The following is a 5,421-nucleotide window of genomic DNA, read 5'->3' as shown; positions in this document are numbered from 1 at the left end:
TAATCATATTTGTTAAAGATGATACCTGATCTGTTAAAGATGTAATCGCATCAAGTTCCATTGCTCTAACAACTCTTCTACCAGTACCAATATTGGTAGTGGGTTACTGATAATCATTGTTTACTATTCTTTCTAGAATTTCGTATGCTTCATTATAGGATTTGTCAAGCAACGTCCCATTAGCAGATGCATCCACCATCATTCGCGTATGAGCATTTAATCCATTGTAGAACATTTCTATTTGTGTCTAATACTGAAAACCATGTATCAAACATTTTCTAATTAGTTCCTTGAAACACTCTCATGTTTCATATAATGTTTCATCTTCCGATTGTCTAAATGATGTAATGTCGTTCCTAAACTTGGCATTCATGTTGGGAGGATTGCACCTAAGCAGAAATCTTTGACACAGTTCATTTCAAGATGCCACCGTACCTGATGGTAATGCATTCAACCATGATCTGGCACGATCTCGCAATAAATAAGGGAACAATTTTAATCTAAGGGCATCTTTAGGGACACCCTGCTGCCTAAATGAGTCACAGACTTCAAGAAAAAGTCTCAAGTGCAATCTTGGATCTTCAGTAAGTAAACCACTAAACTGCCCTATCGTTTGTAGCATTTGAACCATTAATGGTTTTAATTTAAAGTGTTGAGCTTGAATATGTGGCCTAACAATTCCTGGATTTAGATTTCCAAAATAGGCACTATATGTTCTCTGATGGATCTGCCTTTGTCATCTATGATTCGAGGAATATCAGTATTCCTTTGATTCCAAAGTACTGGATCTTCTCTGATTGGATCATTTCTAATTCTCTCCATTTCTCTTAACACTTTTCTTCTTTGCCTTAATGTCTTTTCAATTTCAGGATCAAAACAATGTCATGTATCCTCTTGAATACTTCTTCTCATGCACTAATACAAACCTGGAAAATAAAATAAAATACTAATTAACTCTAAAAAAAGGAATAATAACAAATCAACTTTTCACCAATATTGTCGATCCCTACCAATGGTGTCAAAAACTTGTTGCGTGTAAATAACTAATGCAATTGTGCAAGTGTACACGTCATTCAAGTAATAGAGTAATAAGTAAGTATCGCCTTTATAGGGATCGAAAATTGGTAAGAAATTGAGTAAGTTATTATAATCCATTTGACTATATTAAATAGCAGGAAATACTCTCAAGTTAAATAAGATGTTTATATAATGAATTAATGAAATCAAATGCTAAAAACAAAGAATTGATATGGCAAATAAAATGTTGTGGCAAATTATATAGAAAGCAAGAGTATTTCTATTATTGAATGAATCGAGCTGGAATTATTCAAATGAAATGTTCATATTAAAATAATGCCATGGAAAAATATTGTCTAATCAACTGCTTAGAGAGTCGCTACTGTAACCTGCCTCTTTTGATAGCTAAATCTTAAGCTAGAAATCTAAGTTACTGTATATCTACAGAACTCTAGATTTATAGCTACAATGAACGTTCTTATCTGTACAACTCGCAACATCTATGTCTAGAGTGTACGAATATTCTATTGAGTATTCGCTTGCATCAAACGATTTAAGATCTAGTATATTTAACCTTTTCAGAATTAAAAATACACCTAAGAACACAACACACAATCAACTATGTCTAGAGCTAGCATGCATGTATTTAAAATAAGTATAAATCGAATGAAACAGTGACATAGACAATCTCAAATCACGGGCATTAAAGATAATAAAACATTCACCGAAATAACTCCAACCCAAAAAGGATTTAGTTCATGGGTGGAAAAGTTAACATCAAAATAAAATCATTCATCAACATTCTCAAATAAGTTTGAATCACAGAAATCAGGAAAATAAAGGTAGAAATGAAAGAATTCTCTCCACATCTAGCTTCTCTTTGATCTTTAGATTATACGTGAATCCAGGATAGCTATCTCTCCCCCTTCTTCATGTTTGTATTCTACTTTCTTAAGCTACTACCCTTTCTTTCTCTGGAATTCTCCAATAGAGAGAAAAACCATTGTCACCAATTTTCTTCTCACACAAATTCTCTTCTTTTTTCTTCTTCTTCTTCTCTCTTCTTCTTTTATTGGGTAGGTCCATCTTTTTCAGCATACATTTGTTTCTCCTCTTTTTCAGGATGGTTTTTCTGGTACACGTCCAGCTGGCTGAGAGTGACGTGGATAGAGTACTAAGCCATCTTCTTGGAATTGCCATGGTAATTGTGTTAATAATCAATCTCACCATTTGCTACGGTAATGTTTCACTTCCCTTATTTTCCTTTTGCATCCTTTTTATCCTCTTCTTCTACCTACACATATGTCTAACCACAACCACAACTTTTCCTTTCCCAAGTAATAAAAGTAATAAATGATTATCATTATAGTGCAATCCAAGCTTTTATTATGCAATGTTCTAAAATTATCTTAAAAATGAAGATGTATTTATCTAATTACAGACAATTAGTTCTATCTAGAGTCCTAAAATATAACTCCTTTTAAGAGTTATCAGTGTATGAAAGGAAGCAAAGATGAGAAGTAAGGATAGATCTCGCTGATATGGCGAGGTGATAGCAAGTTAATTTTATGATTTTAATATATCTATTTTTGGTTAATTTTTTAATAAAATACTACTAAACTTATGATTTCTTTCTTAGATCTTATCAGGGATGAAATTGGAGTGCAAAAATTCAAAACCAAGCAGAATGGAATAAATCAGAACAAAAAGCAAGAACATGGGCTGAATTAGAAAAATCACAGAATTAGTGGTTGGTCAAATCAGATTTTTGAAATTGTCAAATTCTATAAATAGGAAAATTCTGGTTTTAGTTGGCATAATCTTAGAGGAGTCATGTTGATATTAGTTGGTTGATTCATGCTAAATATAACACTTGAAAATTGTATAAATACTTGTATAAGTGGCTTGGACAGACATACTAGAATTTACACAGGAAGTTGAATTGAATATATTTTTCCTTATTCATTTCCACTCGTTTGTAGCTTGGCAAAGCTTACTGCCAATTTCTTTCTTTTTTCTTTCTTTTGGTATAATTGCTTTGCAAGCCATTTCTCATTTTCACCCATCACTATTACACTCAAATCCACATTTAAACACCAATTGATTATGATTAATTTCATGCTCAACTAAACCCCATTTAGCCTTAGCCCAATTATCATTCCTATAAAAAATCGTGAGATATGAACCTGTACTAAAACTTTTCAAACATGGTATTTGTTATCTTTTCGGTATATGGGATAGTCACAATCCTCCCTTATAGTTAATGTAATTTCAATTCAAAAAGTGCGCGCTGGGTTGGAATTATTTGGCGTATAGTTGGGAAAACGAGACAGTCATCTGCCAAGTTTGAATTCTCACGAACAAATTGGCATGTCTAATTGGAAAAATCTAGTTGGGTTTTATCAATGGAGATAGTGATCAGAAGAATTAAACGACCCACGCAGTTGAGGTCATTTATTCGAGTTAAGCTTTTCTAGATCGCAAGGCTACCGAGATCTTAAATCGCGAATGCGTGTTACGTGGTTAGATAATCAGTAAGGGTTGGTTTGTAGGTTATATCAGAACCTACTACACAATGAAAAGTTAGCGGTTGAGGCTTCCTTGATCACTATAACCAGCTTATCATTTGGAAAAGAAAATCTACTTTCAAGGATTGATACGAATTCGGAGTGTATCAAGGCTGAGGCTAAGTATTAATATATTTGATTTATTGATTTAATTTAATTTCCTTAATTTTATTTTGCAATCATTATTATATTATATTATATATTTTCTTTATTTTCTTCATCAACTAAAATCCTCATTTTTTTATTTTTTTTTAGCTCTACAATGCATAGGTCGTGGGCACGACAACTACCTAGACTTAGGAATCTGGTTACTTAAAATAGGAAAATTATGAGTCCCAGTCCATGTGGGATCAACCCTATTACTCTACACTACTATTTCATTAAGTTAGAGCGTAGGAAATTATATTTGTTGTTTTTGACGTCCATCACGAGGTATCTGGCATATGGTCTAGTGGAGAGCTCGACCAGAGGGAAGTGTTGTAGTGAGCTGAATAGCTCAGAGGAATAGGTGGAGTCCGCTACCCTGATAAAGAATATTCGCCTTGAGCGAGTAAGGAGTATTTATGTTTAGTTCATTTTACGATTATTACCCTCGTACGATAAGGTTTATTTATGTATGACCTAGTGAAGGAACTCATTAAGTTCATTTGATCTTACAAGTGGTTGGTTTATGTTCGCAGGATTTGCAAAGATTAATCAAGGACTTCGAGGAGGGACCAAGCCAGATGGAGAGGAGATTGTGGATCATTGTTGGACCAAAGTCATGCACATAGGAGGGGTACCATTGAAAGATTCGCCTCAGGATAAATCATGGCATAACCAGATAACGTCTTTAGGGTCTGGGTTCTGAATTAGTCAATGTAGAACAATTTTGAGTACTAAGTAAAAAAAGTTTAATGACTTTTCTTTTTCTCAAAGACTCTATATAAATAGTATCAAAGTTCCTTGCCTTAAAGAGAGAACGATCTCCTCATATCAAATTAGTGAAGAGACTATTGAAATGACTTAGAAGGTCAAATAGTGGAATTCTATTGAGTATAATAAAGGACAACAAATTAGAAGACAATAAATAAAATGCTAGCAAAATCATGAAATAAAACACACTCGGGAATCACCCATTTACATGCATGCAACATATACGAAATACATAAGGGACCAAAGAAAGGATATGGAGAAAAATGATTTTCTTAGAAAGTCAAGAAAAATCCAAGTAAAATACGAACACTAAATTCTTGGAAATAAAATGATTAGAAGATCTTCAAAGAAATAAAGAATCAAAGAAGAAATAATTATCATAAAATAGATTGTGAATTGAAGAAAAAAAACTATAGATGATTTAGATGATGGAAGAGAAAGGTGATTACCGTGTAGTTAACTAACTCTATTAAAAGGTTAATGATGATAAAGTGAAAACACTTTGGAAAGAGAAAAAAATTTTAGTTCTTATACTATGCTCAAACTTTTGCTATCATGGTTACAATGCCTTTTACCCTTTTTTCTAATTGATTATCAATTGAATTTTAATTTTAATTTTTAAATCAAATAATAGAGGATTAAGTTCATGAAATTGAAATTAGGAGATTAAATTTTAAAACTCTGAAAGGTACAGGGACCGGAGGTAAAATAGACATTCAATCTAATTTAAAGATAAGTAATTATTGGTAGAATTAGGTGAAAAAGTAGCACTTTTTCTAACATTATGAAATTCCAATTTCACCTTTATGCTCACCCTTATCTCGTTCTGAGACACTCGGATTGTAGCTGTAAATACTATTTATGGGAAGGTTAATTTGGACATTTCAATTAACTATGTCACTTTCAACACCCTTTCCCCATT

At 32.7% G+C, this 5,421-nt stretch overlaps 1 non-coding gene across 1 annotated transcript; it reads left to right on the top strand.

Moving 5' to 3' along the window:
• The first annotated feature begins 257 nt into the window (after positions 1 to 257).
• Positions 258 to 364, top strand: LOC128290041 (small nucleolar RNA R71). Its single transcript, XR_008279682.1, has one exon. It is a non-coding gene; the product is annotated as a small nucleolar RNA R71 (small nucleolar RNA).
• The last annotated feature ends 5,057 nt before the right edge of the window (positions 365 to 5,421 follow it).

The sequence above is a fragment of the Gossypium arboreum genome, chromosome 2 (genome assembly GCF_025698485.1).
Source record: "Gossypium arboreum isolate Shixiya-1 chromosome 2, ASM2569848v2, whole genome shotgun sequence".
Taxonomy (NCBI): Eukaryota; Viridiplantae; Streptophyta; class Magnoliopsida; order Malvales; family Malvaceae; genus Gossypium; species Gossypium arboreum.
This window is presented reverse-complemented; position numbering and strand designations above follow the sequence as displayed.